The sequence below is a fragment of the Stegodyphus dumicola genome, chromosome 4 (assembly GCF_044657685.1).
Source record: "Stegodyphus dumicola isolate Sdum_Otavi_A_Nest chromosome 4, ASM4465768v1".
NCBI classification, from domain to species: domain Eukaryota; kingdom Metazoa; phylum Arthropoda; class Arachnida; order Araneae; family Eresidae; genus Stegodyphus; species Stegodyphus dumicola.
In genome coordinates, this window is record NC_140771.1 from 9,790,465 (window position 1) to 9,807,522 (window position 17,058).

The window sequence follows — 17,058 nt, forward strand, 5'->3', positions numbered from 1 at the left end:
CATTATTTAATTTCTTTAAATATAATGCAGGACTCTAACATTTCGTGGCAACAGTTTGAAAAGTGAAACAGACATTTATAGTGAACCAACGCAAAATAGTAAGACGAAAACAATAGTTCTTCAGGGACAAAACCTCTTTGGACTAATAAATAAAATTCCTTTGCTCTTTGTACTATTCTGGAAATAAAATCCTGTGAATTGCCCAATAATCCTGTGAATAATATCAAACTGATGCCTTCTCATTGAAACAGCAAACTGCAAATTTTTGCGGTTTTGGCATTAATGAACTCCTATCCTAGATTCAAGATCATAAAGACATGACCAGTGCACCACACCTGAGCTTCTCAAATCGTTGTTTCACAAAAAAAAAAAAAAAAAAAAAAAAAAATCTGAAATGTTTCAGATTTTAAATTACGTCCAAAGGGGCGTTTTTTAACATTTTGTGTGTTACCTTTCTTTATTAAATATCATGTTCCTCGCACTTAAACCATAAGATCCAATGCAACAGCAATATCGCAAAATAGTTTTAAAACGAGCATATCTTAAGAATTTCCGATACAGAGACTCACGCGCTGGAGATAAAAATGTTTTTTCTGCACAACGTTGCCATTGCTCGCTTTGAAATCCTTGAGTTTGTTAATCAAAAATTCGTCAAAGTTTTAAAAAATAGGAAATCGATCATAAAACAAATTTCAAATTTCAAATTTGGTCTTCCACATGCTCATATTCGTTGGAGGATTACGTTATTCAAAATTCGATGACTCTATGTAACGTTATTTTATGACAATGTGAGAAATATACATACATTTACGCAGATTTTCATTATTTAATTTCTTCAAATATAATGCAGGACTCTAACATTTTTTGGCAACAGTTTGAAAAGTGAACCGACATTTATCCGTCCGACGCAAAATGCCAAAACGAAAGTAATAATCCTTCGGGACTCAAGTCCCTTTGGACTAAAAAAAAAAGCTCTTGTGACTAAAGAAATCATGTTCAGACTGTGTTTTCCGAATTTATTGAAGCTTTGTCAGAATATTATAATTGAACGTTTTATCTTTTGTGTAACCGTAATACTTTTGAACACAGGCTAAATATTTTTATCAAATTCTAGTCTCAACCGTTGAAGGCCTTGATGTCCACTTACCTGTAATGATCAAGAATATCCTGCTTCTTTTTGAAAGTTGTTCAATAATTGTTTTGCCGCCTACCATACTTAAAGATTCAGTATTGTATTTTGATATTTTATATCTGTATCTTTACCATGATATTGCAGCTGATAACAAAAATTTGTTTGGCGCCCTCCGAAATTCAGCGCCTAGGCAGTTGCCTATGCCTATGTTGTCTATGTTTGAAGCCGTGCCTAAGTAACGTGATGCACTATTATAAGCAAGAAAAAAAAACTAATTTAAAGAACAAGAGAACTCACCTTTTGAGGAGGATGACGGAAATTGAAAATGAGACTGAGAAAAACCAAACCTAAAAATCCTTTATATACGTAAATTAGTTGAAATGTGTTCTAAGCACCGAAAAGTCAATTACATCATTTGATGATCGCCTCAGCGTCAAATAACTTCCTCCTTTTTAATGAATTTTTCCCTGATTATTTAGAAAGGGTTTCACCATAGAATTTGAGAATAACATTTGCATTTGGGTGTAACTTTCCTAGAATTATTTCTGCAGTTTATGTCTGTGACGGAAAGTCGTACTTCATGTTTCAGAAATCAGCTTGAAAGCAATTCCTTTAAGCTTTAGGTGCTTTTACGTTATCATTCCAATTAGAACACGCGAAAACACAGATCGAATTCATTATTTCATATTTTAGATGCTTATGATAAAAACAACATTTTACATACATAGACAGCCCTAGTGATATCAGTACCACTAGAAATCGATCCTTAAAATTCAAATTCGATAATTGATGGGATAGTTTCATCCTGATTTTGATTTTAATAGAAACAAGCAGGTTGGCATGCTTCTTCCTTGCATAAGATAGCAAATAATTGAAAATCGTTTCGAATTGAAATTCCTCAATTAAATAGCTTCGTTTTAAATATCTACTGCTACCAAATTTATCTGGAAACTATAATCTATCCGCTCAATATATTATTTTAAGAACATGAATGTAGCTGCAATGTCTGTTACTACATTCTTAGAAACTTCCAACTGCTCTCATTAATCTCCTTTCAGTTTACATAGATTTGTTTGTTACTTGTTTTATTTTAATTCTGAAATCAAAAGTGGATTCTTCATTTAGTAGTTACTTCTAAAACAACATTCTTCTATTTAATTGCTTTGTGATTTTGCAAATCCTTTGAGATTTAAGTAGTCCTGTCTTATATTTTGTTATAAATGAAGCAAATTGAATCAAAATCAATATTGTAATAGTTACGGCTGTCTCGAACACGAAGCATCCAGCTTGATTTAATGGAGCTTTCAACTAACCACTACTATTTACTATACCACTGCCTTCGAATGGCTGCAATGGATAAAACAGCCCAACACCAGTAATCTAGTCAGTGTTTGAATTCCTGCAAAAGGGCTCTTTGTCCAGGCGTTTTTGTGGGTTTTTTTAAGAATATAAAATGAATGTGTGCTAGTTTTTCGCCAAATTTTATACAAACTCACCTGTATTACGCAAATAGCCCTAGAGTGTTTTACTATAATCAGCTAAACAAAAAACGAAACACTACTTGCAAAAGGGGTGCTTAAATTCAAATAAGAGCACATCGGAGTTCGTATCGGGCACCAGTACATTTTCGCCCGAACAAATATATATCGTTTCGCAGAGTACTGAAACCTCCAGAGCTTTCAGAATAAGTAGAGCGTTTTCAGGTACATTTCGCTTTCACGTTACGTTCCTTTCAAATTACGAGATGGTGTAAAAGCCATCAAAAGCTTCAATAGATCCAATCAAAGATATTTCAAAAGAAAAAAAATCTCTTTGAAACATACAATCAATAGTTTAAAAAACATTACATTTGCAATGCAATGAAACCTTGGTTCGCAAACATAATTCATTCCTGAAAATAGTTCAGCATCCGAAATATTCGTAAACAAAGGAAATTTTGTCATAGCAATTAATGTAAAATGAAGCAATCCGTTTCTGGATACCAAATTATTGTTCAGAAGGGAGTACTTTGTATGTATTTTCATATCGCAAAACTAATTTATTGAATCTAACACAAGCACAACACTAACATATCCTCTATATTTAATGCAATACCAGAGCTTAAATTAGGCCGGAGCCCAACGGAGCCTAGCTTTGGTACTTGTTAATTTTTGTGATAAATCGTAAGTTTAGATGGAGCCATCGGATCCCTAACGAATAGGGCTCCGGAATTTTTTATGTAAGTGAATCACAGTTTCAACAGAAAATTTCTTGGATCTCGAAAATTTTATTAGTCCAAAGGGGCAATTTGCCCAGATGGACTATTAATTTCGTTTTGGCATTTTGCGTAAATTCACGACAAGCGTTGTTTCACTTTTCAAATTGTTGCCACCCAATATTATAGCCCTTCATTATATTTAAAGAAATTAAATAATGAAGAATCTGTATAAATGTGTATATGTTTCTCACACTGTGATGGAACACCAGTATCTAAAGCCATCCAATTTTGAATAACGTAATCTTCCTGCGAATATCATCTGGAAGCCCAAATTTGGAATTTGTTTTATCATCGAATTCCTATTTTGTAAAACTTTAACGAATTTTTAATTAACAAAGTCAAGGATTTCAGAGCGAGCCATGCCGACGATGTACGGAAAAAATACATTTTTATCTCCAGCGCACGAGACTGTGTATCTGAAATTCTAAAGATAGGCTCAATTTAAAATTATTTTGCGATATTGCTCTTGAGCTGAATTTTATGGTTTCAGTGCGAAGAACATGATATTTAATAAATAAAGGTAACAAACAAAAAGTTAAATAAACACGCTTTAGATGTTTATTTAACATTTAAACCGGAAACCTGAAATCTGATTTAAAACCTGAAATCTTTCAGATTTTCTTTTTCTTTTTATTATTATTAATCTTACAAGAATTTTTGACGAGCACGGTGGTAAAGAGCTCAGAGGAAAGCTATTTGGCTTAAAATGAAGGTGGAGCTTCTTAAGGCTGTGGATAAAAACTAGAAGACGAAAACGGAAATCTGTAAAAATTTTGGTATTACTAACTCTACATTATCAATAATAATTAAAAAATCTTATGTGTACACCACATGACTTCCTTGTACGGAATATTAAATTATACGCATTTGTTTCTTGCATTTCGTTTAAACTTATTGGATTGAATTAAATCTACTTCGCCGACAGCGCATACACCACAATAGAATAAAGGCATTCTTTAAAATTCACTCTATTTGTTTAACATAGCGACACTCAGGCGCGAGGTTCACTTAACAGTATTATATTTCGTTCATATTAAAACTCAGAATGCACAAAATTTATATCATTTAAAGAATTATCTAATCGTTGCCACATGTTCTTTTCAAATACTATAATAAAGCTAGAACGATGTATAAAAGAAATTGAGCAAAAAAAACAAAACAAAAACGGAACTGTTTTTCACAGACGATTGAGTGTTTCTCATTCAATTAATTCAGTTCTCACTTGGCGACAAGGCAAAAATACATAAAAGCTCAAAATGACTGTATTAAAAATTAAATTACTAATTATTAAAAATTAAATTATTAAAAATTATGAAATCTTAAACACTTATTTCCTTGAAAAAATTCCAGAAAGAATTAAGCATGATTTAATTCGCAATAATAAATGAAGGCATTATCTTTGATGTTGCAAAGCTACGTTTCTCTAGATTGGCAACAATCCACTACTCTGCTGTTTCAAATGTAAACAAGCAATGGCCGCCATCAAAAAAATTATATTAGGCTTAGTGGCACTTAAACAACATTAAAATTGTTGATAACTCTGAAAATATTGCACACAGATTTACTAAAGCATAAAAACCTTAACAGGAAGACAAGAACAACATAATTCATTCATTTTTAAAGCAAAAAATGTACAATTTACAAACATATAAGAGTAAAGAAACTGAGTTCGCTGATCCGGGTAACAGAGTGGATATATATATAAATATATTTATATACGTTTGGTGCGGCCGATTGCAACCAAAATACGAGGTGCACATCTACATGTTATAGTAGTCCTATATACAAAATTTCAAAGTTCTGAGGCTACTCGTTTTGAGTTATGAGATACGTACGTACATACGTACGAAGACGCCACGAAAAATTGTCTTCAGAATTCATTTTAAAGCAGGTTTATAATTTTTTTGGAGGAAAAGAGTCTTTTATTCTGTCCTTACGTACATATATCACGCAAAAACATCGTTAAATTGCATTCGAAAGCGGTCAAAATGGATATTTTCGTTGAAATATGCTGCCTACAACTTTTCGCGATTACAATACTTTATTATTACTTCGGACAAGGAAATAAAAAGGAGAGCAAATTCCAGAAATGTTTGAACGGAGTAAAATTTGAGCCAGAGCAAAAACGGATGAGAACGGCCAAGTGCGAGGGTTTAGAGACAGACGGCTTTACTTATTTGGTTCAAACAAGCGAAATCTCAGAATGCTCCTATATCAGGCCTTTAATGCTAGAAAGAAGTATTGAACTTGCTAAACTAATGGTTGTTATATTTTCTGCAAATCCAGGATGGTTGGAACTTTTCAAGAAAAGAAATGGCATAGTACTAAAAAATGTTTGCGATGAAGCTAGTCAAGCAATGACAGCAAACTGGTTTCAGTCTGTGCTGCCTTTCATACTTGAAGAATATGAAGCAAAAGAACTCTTAACAGGGACGAAACTGAGTTGTTTTACCTCTGCTTACCAATAAAACTTCACCTTTTAAGGAACAATCGTGTTCAGGGGTGAAACTATCTAAAGAATGGATTACGGAGAAAAACTACACCTATTTATTATTGGCAAATTTTGAAACCGCGGCGTTTTAAGAAACTAAGAACATTACTGGTCGAATGTACAACAAAGAAAACGACATGTGTGGTAGCTACGATCTTAACCGATTGGATCGTAAAGTTAGATGTGCGATTCTTGCAAGAAAAAGCGTGAGGATACAATAGTTGATTAACTGTCCGGCTCACCCCAACGTTGTATTTAAGGCTTATCTTTTTACCTCCGAATACAAGTGACATGAAGCTTTGTGATCAAGGGATCATACGAGGGCAATCCCCCCCAAAAAAAGGTCTCCTATTTTTTGGGGACGTAGAGAAAGTTTTAATACGGTTGTTGGCAACACTGTTGTGAGTGGTGCCTTCTCCGCTACCACATAAACGCAGGCGCTTCGCTCGGATGCTCAGTCTTGGCTTGGCAGCCATTCGAAATGGAGCTCCCGATAAACGTTACCGCCAAGTGCGAAGTGCGCCCAGTTATTCAATTTTTGAACGCAAAAGGCGTTAAACCGGTTGAAATTCACTGCTTATTGACAGAAGTGTATGGACAGTCGTGCATGGATGTCAAAAACGTTCGCAAGTGGTGTAGAGAGTTTACAGCCGGTCGTACTGAAATTTATGACGAAGAAAGGAGTGGGAGGCCGTCAATTGCCGACGAGACAATCGCGAAAGTTGAGGGAGTTCCTCAACTTTCGCGATTGTTGAGTTCGTATTCGTTGAGTTTCGCGATTGTTGAGTTCATAAAATGCGTAAAGATCGGAGGATCATCTGGATGCTCCTGAAGCTCCTCAACGCTTCCTGAAGGGCATGGCGGCAAGCTGCTATGACATGGGCATTGTAAAACTACCACAGCGTCTACAAAAATGCATCGACCGAAATGGCGATTATGTTGAAAAATAAAGCATTCTGCAATCTTTAAAGTGATGTAGCAATTATAGAAAATAAACGGTTCTTTGTATATCTAAAAATCTAGTAGACCTTTTTTTTGGGATTGCCCTCGTACAAAACATGAAATTTTTCTACCGGAAGCAATTCCTTCGAAAATATTTACTCGCAATCGAAGCAAATGAAGATGTCTCGATCAGTTTATTAAATGCTCTTTCATATTATAATTCCATGCATTTCACTCTGCATGGAATTCGATGACTCCAAGCACGATTGAATTTTTTTTTTTTTTTTTTGTCTTGCATGATTCTATGCAGGATTTGTATCAGGCTCTTTGGCGCTAAAAGAAAAGGAGAAGTAGGATATTGAAACTGAGCCGACACTTTATGAAATGTTTGAGAAAGTTTCTGTATTATTGAACTGTCCTACTGTATCATCGGAAGAATTCGTTGCTGTTGATAATGATAACGTGTGTACAGCGCACGTTCGAACGGTGAAATGAATAGCAGAAAGGACGACATCGAAAAATTTGTTCGCAATTTTATGCTCAAAAAGACAATGGGAAGAAAATTATCAGTATATCAAAAAACTTAAAAATTTTGTATTAAATTAAATGAAGTTCTTGTGGATGGTGTTAGGTGTTTCTTAGGTGTTCTTAGGTGTTCTCCCGCCTTCGTGATGTGGTGGTCTGCACGCTGGAAGCGTATTCCAGAGGTCCATGGTTCGATTCCCAAAGGGCGAATATATAAGGTATTTCTCCCGTCTTCTTGACATGCCTTCGTGGTGTGCTCATCTGCACTCTGGTATTCCAGAGGTCCGTGGTTCTATTTCCGGCGAAGGTGTTGCTCATTTTTCAAGTTTACTGCTACCGAAAAATCCTAACGTCTCTACAGATGTTTTTGTTTATTGAGTTTTTTTAAATACATGCATATGTACATATCTATGCAAATAAAATGCACCCTAAATTCTTTTGAATATTTTTTGGGAATATCCTTTAACACGAAATTCCTTTAACTCGAAAAAATATTTCAGTCCCCTCAGTTTCGTGTCTCCCCCCCACTGTACGATTTTCACTGTAAATTACTAATAAGATGAAACTGCAAATTCGTTATTGGCTAATCTTTGGAATATGGTATCAGGTAGTTTAGCGACATTTTGGTAAGGCGATAAAGGTTACTAGCTAGGACTTTAGCAGTGTACATGGATAAAGTCAAGAGTGTGCGCAATGCCATCTTTGTGCAATTCTGGGATGTTTTTTTTTTTTTTTTGTGAAAATAGTGACGTGTACATGGATGATACCGCGTATGTGCAATTCTTAAAGATGCGGTAAACAGTGGGCGATTCTGCACTTTGTCCCAATTTCGCACCTAATCTTCGTCATGATTAAGCACTTTTGTTCCACAAAAGTTCTAGCATAAGCGTAATTCGGCTAGCAGATTGTTGGAAAAAAATGTTGAGTAAAAAAAAAAAAAATGCCTTTACTTCGTGAAAACAAAATGCAGTCCAAACAAAAACTAGCAGGTTGCTGTAGCAGGGTTGGTCGCCAAATTTTCGCCGAAAAATCGCCAAGTTACCATAATCCAAAGATTAACCTCGTTATTCTGTAAGATCTATCTCTACCTGTTGACATGCACTAACTCAGATCCTACGATGAACCTGGCGAATTCTCGCACAGGCGTGAAATAAATACCAGCACAGAAGAAGGGTGAAAATAACCCTTTATTAACTCAAACTAAAATAACAGACAGCACGGACTTCGTGCTTTACAAAAACACCGTCCACTTGCGGCGATAACTTAAACGTAGACGAGAATACAAAATCAAATCTGAAAAATAAAACGAGTGCAAGAACGCACTTCAAAATTTTTTCTAAGAGATGGACTCATAGAGATCTAACCGGCGTGATACTAAAGTGAAAACGGCCATAGGGCCTAACTCGAGTTACCGCGAAAATAACAACGAAACGTGCGCTAGGCTATCGAAACACGCAAAGCTGATGTGTTACGAAATAGCGTTTTTAACATTTATAACATGACATGTTCCATCATTTCTAATAAAATGATAGGTTATTTTTATCTTATGTTGGATGACAATATTCTCAGAGGTTTATGTATATAACTGATTATTTCTTTATATTATTATATTTTCTTCAATTATTTTCTTTTTTAAATCGGTGTAATTTTAAAATTCAGGACGTATTTGAAATCAGAGTATTAATTATTAACACAGTGTCAATTGAGTCAGTACATCTAGTTAATACTACTGCATCTGCCTTGCCAGCAAATACATCATATGTAATATGAGTGAATATTAGTCTCAAAGCAAAACCAATAAAGGAGAAATTATTACTGCAATTTTCCTATTCCATCTTTCAGCTCTCATTTAGTTCTTTGAGGAAAAATAAATACTGACAGCAAATATCATGTGAAAGTTAATTATTATTTCATTAATAATCTTTCCCGGATAAAGTGCTTTGAGCGCCTGTACTCTAAGCACCTCAATACTAAGGAAATCATCTTATTACACTGCCTTTAAAAAGTTAAGCTCGCAACACTAAAATTAACAAAAATGGAAAAAGGAATCTTTGTTTAATACCAAACTGTACATAAAAATAGCAAATGTGGTTATGCACTAAGAAAAACAAGCATTATGTGCAAAGATGAAAATAATATTTAATTATCATATAAATTGCATGTGAATGTCACATTTGGATCATTAACAAATTCCAGTTTAAAGATAAAATCATTAAAATGATGTGTCTTCTGCTTTTTATTTCTCTTTTCCATGGGGAAAAACATAAAATTTTCTGTGGTATTTTGGCCTTATATGGTTATTTTTTTAAATTAAAATGGATCTAGTTTCTGGTAGATTAAAACTTATTTTACTTTTTGCTTTATGTAAGAGAAACAGAAGGCAGACGTTTATATTAATTAATATGTGAGAGATGACTGCAGAAAGGACTTGAAAAAATCTACCTTCTGGTGAAGCCTTTTAAATGTATGGAGAAAATATGCAGGCAGTTTGTTTGCTAAGATTGCATTCCAGATAACTGTCAGTAATCAGAGATTAAGTGTTTGGTAAAAGTTTACTCCCTCAGCAGCAATAACGTGTGTGAGTACAGTACTGATTATTATAGAAAGTTTTTTTTATATGTGAAATAAGTATTTATGTAATAAAGTAAAATTTAAACATTAAAATGCATTGGCTTGGCAGTATTCTTCCAGCATATATTCTAGGGAGGGGAGGGAGAAAGGTCTGAAATTAGGGCTATTTTGGTATATGAATAAAGACTTAGATTGCAGTAATAATGAGGCACAACAATTAAAAAAATGAATGAGCACATGATAATATATTGGCATATATGAAAGAGTTAATATTTTCTCTGCCCCTTTCCCTCTGATCGTTGGAGAATTTGATTGCAATTTTTTATTGTGGTATAGTCATTTAAATAGAACAAAAAGTTGGGAAAGGTTACCATAAGAGAAAATGCTTTCTGTAGTTGTGTCCATCTGTTTTCTGAGTTCCAATTATAGGGAATAGTAACAAGTAACAAGAAGAAAGAAAAGAATAGTAACAAGTGACTAACTATAAGGCTCTCTAAACGTAATTAACCTCACCGCGTTCTAAAATACCGCTGATACTTTAGCAAACTTCTGAATATTACGTTGATAGATTAACAATTTGCCGAGGCAAGCACACAGGCCGAAACGCGTGGTTCTTCAATTTCTAACTAGCCACCTCCACGCTCGTGAAGCAAGAAAGAACCCTTTCGAACTCGTTTTCCTTCTATTTAACTCAAAATACTTCCGCTGATAATTTGAATCCTTGCGCGTTCTACTAAAATTTACATACTCTGGCATTGGCAATTCCAGGGGAAAGTAAGGCTTGACAGGAAAGATAGTTTAAACTTAAAATAAATGCTAGTTAAAATGCGGCACTGAAACTAAAGTTCTTATTAATACAAGAATACGAAGTTATTTTTATCTTCGGCCAACTTTTGGCCTTAACATAACAGAATTAGTCTTTCGACCAACAGAAACTGCTTGTTCTTAGATTTTATACTTAAAGAAAATAATACTTTTGCCTTAGCTAAATAAAGTAAAACAAAACTAAGTCTCAACCGAGACACATTGACTTCCGTCAAAACATAGAACTTCGTATTTACGCATAACATTTCGGAACAAAAGAAAAAAATTTTATAGAAGATTTTAACTTATCTTTGAGTTTTCGATGATTGGAACTCCGACATTCTTTTCTGGCAGAACTGCTCCCACGTTATAGGTTTCATGGACGTCAGTCTTCTCCTTAATGTCCTCCGAGTGTCGTCCAAGTTACTTTTTCTTTTTCGCCCTCTGCATGCTGGCCTCTTGGAGTGGTAGTCGTCGGGTTGCTGTCTTTTCCGTTTTTTCCCTGGACGGCTGGTCTTGGCGTTCTCCGGTCTGGAGTCATGCTTGAATTTCTTCTGTTGGTGGTGGTCTTTTCGTTCCTCCTGCTGTCTTTTCATTTTCGGGAACGGCGGCCTTGTTTGCACCTGACTCTATGGCCCTGGGAACATTCTCCTCGATGTAGCGTTTCTACTTCGATACGTTGTAAATGGTGTTTTCCTCTTTACCAAGGTTTCTTTACGCGGCGGCTTTGCTTTCTTGTTTTCCTTAAATGCTGGAGTCTGAAAGTTTTCGTTTCTTCTTTTCGGTACCGTCGCATGGGTTTTAGAAGGGCTAGGTTTCTCTTCAGTTCTCTGCTTCTTGGGTGCTGGAACGGGTGACGTTACTTCTGGACCTTCTACTTCTTTTACGCTTGAGTCCTGCAAGAAACTTTTAATGATTTCAAAATCATTTTGATTATAATATTTTTTCACCTGGTCGGGACTTGCTTTACAGATTTCCCCCCTCTCGTTCTTAAGGTACAATACGACTCCTTTGATTTCCTGAATTACATAGGGGCCTTCAAATGTTGGAGCTAACTTTGCAGTAAAATTGTCTGGGGCACTTGATAAAGAAAATTTCCGCTTCAACACTTTATCCCCAACTTTAAAATCTGCTTCACGGCGTTTTCTATCATAATATACTTTTTGCCTATTTCTTGCCGTATCCGAGCTTTTAATCGCCTGGTCAATAAGTTTTTGCACATCTTTCTGTTTAAATTCTTACTCTCTTTGTTGCACAAAGAATAATTTATGTAATGGCGTAATTAACTTTCGTCCTAAAAATAATTCTGCTGAGGTTTTTCTCGTAGTATCGTGACTTGCCGTTCTTAAAGCATAAGCTAACTCCTTTATGTAGCTATCCCAGCGCTTGTGATGTGTGCTAACATAACTTCGAATTATTTTTACAATGTTTCTATTAACTCTTTCTGCTATGTTTGCCTGTGGTCTATACGGAACCATTTTGATATGGCGTATGCCAAGCCCAGTGCAAATATTTTCAAATTTTTGGCTAACGAATTGTTTACCGTTATCGCTAATGACTTTTATCGGTGCACAGTATTTTAAAATGTATCTGTGTAAGAATGCATCTGCGACTGTTTTGGCTGACGCGCGTTTAAGTGGAACAATTTCTGTCCATTTTGAAAAATGATCTACAATTACTAAAAAAAAAACGATTTTTATTTAACTCACTCTGGGGAAAAGGACCAAGAAGATCTATGCCTAAAATTTCATTCGGAAATGTAGCGCGAATGCTATTTAATTACCCGGCCGGGCTGTAATTAATATAATTTATTAACTGACATTGATTGCAGGACCTGACATACGCAGTTACTAATATTTTGTATAATTGCGGGAAATATACCGCTTCGCGTACCCTTTTTAAAGTCTTTCTGACCCCTAAATGACCCGCTGTTTTCGCGTCGTGTAATTCCTTCAAAATGCTTAATCGAAGCGAGGCTGGGATGACTGGTTTGTACTCGAGATTTTCGTTTGTTGTTTTCGTATAAAATAATAAATTACCTATTATTTCATAGTTTTCTGCTCTATTTCTTATCGCAACGATATCTGTGTGGTCAAAGCTTTCGGGGTCTTTCAAATATGCATAGATACTTCCAAATTCAGGATCAGCTTTCAGTTCAGCGATAACTGTATCTCTATAATCTAAAATTTTTGAAGTCAACACAGCGCATTTAAGTTCATTACCTTCATCGTCCAGTTTTATACGAGAAAGCGCGTCAGCTACATTGTTTTCCTTACCCGGTTTATATTTTATTATTAGATTATATTCTTGGAGTTTTAAAGCCCATCTTATTAACCTGGGCGTTAGGTTTTTCCCCGAGTAAAGTATACCAACAGCCGCATGATCCGAAAAGACCGTTACTGGCGCTTTGCCGAAATAAACTCGAAATTTGTGTACAGCCATTAATACGGCTAATGTTCCTCTCTCTGTAGCTGTATAATTCCTTTGCGTATGATTCAACGTTTTATTAAAAAATGCCAAAGGATGGCTATTTTGCATAAGAACCGCACCCACAGCATAGTCCGACGCATCTGCTGCAATTTCCAGGTTTTCGTCCCCCTCCGGGAATTTCAAAACAGGGGCATTGATAAGCGCTTCTTTTAACCTTTCGAAAGCGGTATTTGCTTCCGCTGTCCACGTGAATTTACTTTTCTTTCTTTTAATTACTAACAAGGGTTCAACAATATTAGCAAAAGCTTTTATGAATGACTGATAGTAAGAACATAACCCAAGGAAAGAAGAAAGTTTCTTGGCGTTGTTGGGAGGTGGGAAATCCTTGATTGCTTTTATTTTTGAATCTTGAGTTTCTATACCCTTTTGCGAAATTTTATAACCCAGATATTTAAGTTCTTTAGTTGCGAACTTGCATTTTGAGACGTTAATTGTAAGACCGGCCTCTTTTAATAATTTGAAAACTTCTTCTAGATCTTTAATTTGTTGTTCCAACGTACTACTCGTTATAATTTTATCATCTAAATAGATTAAAGTCGATTTTCCTAGGACAGGCTTTAGAACAATGTCCATAGCTCTCTGGAATGTTGATGGGGCCCCACACAACCCAAAGGGCATGCGTAAAAATGCATAAGTGCCCGATTTTGTTATAAACGCGGTTTTATGTATGTCTTCGGGTCTCATAGCTATTTGATAGTAGCCAGACGTTAAGTCCAAAGTAGTCATGTATCTAGTAGATTTAATCTTTCTAATAATTTCCTCTATAACCGGCAAAGGGTAAACTGGGAATTTAGTAATACTATTCAGTTTCCTGTAATCGATAGCAAACCTCCAAGCCCTTTTATCCGAAGGAAGAAACTCGTTCTTTTTTCTACATAGTACGACTGAACTCGCGTACTCTCTATTTATGGGCGTTATTATTTTGTTCTTTAACATTTCCTGAATATGTTCTTCTATAATTAGGTCTTTCTGTTTATCATAGCGATAAGGTTTAGTCCTACAGGGTTTGTCGGCAGTAAACTGTATCTCATGCGTAACTATTTGACAGCTACCAGGCCGTTCTGAAAACAAGTTTGAAAAAGTACTCACCACTTGCTGGATGGCTTGACTTTCATGGTCATTCAAATGGCTAAGGTCAACTTGCGGTTGTTCCACTGGTTCCACCACCCTGCGGTCCATCTCCAGCACAATAGAACTGTCTTGAAAATTCAGTTTGGCCCTCGCGGCCCTTATAAACTCCATACCTAAAATAAGTGGATTTTGCAGATTTTTTACTTCAAAAATTTATACTTTGAGGCTTTCATCTTTCACCTGTATGTTTAATGATAATTTCCCGATGCATTGACAGGTTTTTCCTTGCGCCGCTATAATTTCTGTGTTTTTTTTTTTTTTTTTTTTTTTTTTGAATAATCGTAAACTATTAAAATTATTCTTGAAAAATGTATGAACCTTCTGCTCCTGTATCGATGAGGGCTTCTACTGGTACATCGCCAACCAGGACTTTCTTTCAACTTCTGCCTTCAGGGTACGCGGACGTTTGTTTTCAAATTTCCTTTTTGGGCCTTGACCTTCGAGGTTCGATGAGTTAGCTTGATAGCTCTTTCCCCCATAAGAGTGGTTTGCATTTCTGGTCTGCTCATTTGAAGATTGCCTTCGGATACTTTGAGAATATGATGCCCCTCTAGCTTTTTCCGCTATTCTGCGATTTTGAAACTTGACAGCCAATTCGAAGAGCTCCTGAAATGTGCTTGGGTTTCTAATTTCGAAGTAGTCTTGAACAGCAGGTAACAATCTTGGTAAGATTATTTCAATAATCTCCGCGTCGGGTTTCTTCCCATACAGCATATCCGTCAGCTTAATTTTTCGCAGAATAAAGTCCGTTAACTCTTCTATATCCTGTTGATAGAAACTATATAGTTCGGCTTCTAGCCTTGCTCGATCTTTCACCATGGGAAAGGCCTTTAATAACGACTTTTTGAAATTTTCAAATGCATATGTCTGGCCTCCGAATTCCCCTAATAAAAATTTGCCTATATTCTTCCACGATAGCGCGGCCTGTCCTCTTAGTACAGATGTGGCGATGGCAACTTTTTGTCTTTCAGGCACAGGGTAGAGCTAGAAGTGATTGTGAAGGCCTTCTAGAAATATCGCCACCGAATTTTTTCCGTCGAAATTGACGTTTGGTTTAATTGACGCTCTCATCGTCTGGACCAGGTATCCAAATCCTTCCAATTGGCTTGCCATTTCTTGTTGTTGTCCCGCAGCTTCCATCCAATTTTCGGCCATTTCAGTTCGAGAAGTGTTCGGGCGCCAATGTAAAGTTGCGCGCTTCCAACCTGCACGCAACAAGGTGGTGACTGCTGAGAACTGGAAATAGACCAAAGTCTTGAGAAGGGTTTAAATCCCTTTTTATTCAACTTTAGAAATTATAAATGCGTGCTCTTGACGCTCACAAACTACGCCGACCCGGCGGTAAAATAAAAATAAGAAACTAAGAAAAGAATAGCAACAAGTGACTAACTATGAGGCTCTCTAAACGTAACTAACCTCACCGCTTTCTAAAATACCGCTGATACTTTAGCAAACTTCTGAATATTACGTTGATAGATTAACAATTTGCCGAGGCAAGCACACAGGCCGAAACGCGTGGTTCTTCAATTTCTAACTAGCCACCTCCACACTTGTGAAGCAAGAAAGAACCCTTTCGAACTCGTTTCCCTTCTATTTAACTCAGAATACTTCCGCTGATAATTTGAATCCTTGCGCGTTCTACTAAAATTTACATACTCTGGCATTGGCAATTCCAGGAGAAAGTAAGGCTTGACAGGAAAGATAGTTTAAACTTAAAATAAATGTTAGTTAAAATAAATATAAACCCTACACACTAAAGCGTTTTAAGACTTTTTTTCTTCCTCTTTGATTATAATAAATAGATCTCTCTATTGCAGTCAGTTAAATACACCGAGATTCATCTATTGTGACATTTTTCTAATTTTATCCAGCTAAAAGTTCCTCATAAAGAATTATATAGCGCATTCGGCGATATGTTGTGGAGAAATACGATTCAGATTGTTTTTCACCTTTTGAAGTTTCGATTCAGCATTAATAACTTTTTCTACAGTTGACACTGAGCATTTTAATGATTTTGTAACTGTCCTTTGACTTGGCGGATTTTCTTTTAACATCTAAGATCTTACCATTGCAACATTCGAAACATTTCTTATTTTCTTTGGATATATGTATTTGGAACAAGTTTATCTCTTGAAAGCTAAGCTTTGACGGCTTTTTCCCTTTCGTGTGGACAATATTACCTATCGTAGCTTTAGATATCGAAAAACCATGGCTTTCACAGTGTTTTTTAACAACTACATACGAATAATTTTCTTCGGAAAGGGCACAAACGTAGCCTTCCATCCATTGCTTCTTTAAAAGCACCATTTTGCATAAAAACAAAGCTGTTATGTAGCAGATAATAATTTACATTTTCCAAAATATAGTTGCAGTTAACAAATTCCACGCAGATGAAGTGCAATGTACAGTATTGCCTTTAAATGTCATTAAGCGGCCCTTATTTTCACAACTGTTGATCCTAAACGTATATTTGCATTAAGAAAAATGGTTTAACTGAAGGAAATACCCATGTTTTGGTACTTTTGAAAGTAAAAAAAAATTGATTTCATAAAAATTAGTAATCTTAATTTTTATATGGCCCTGCGATTCCTGAAGTTTGTAGTAAAAATTCATACTCATTTCTAAAAAGGCAAAACAAAATGTTTGACATCTACAACCAAAATTTAATATTATTTAAGAGTAATGGTCAGTTTTGGAAAGATTTTTAACTTCAAA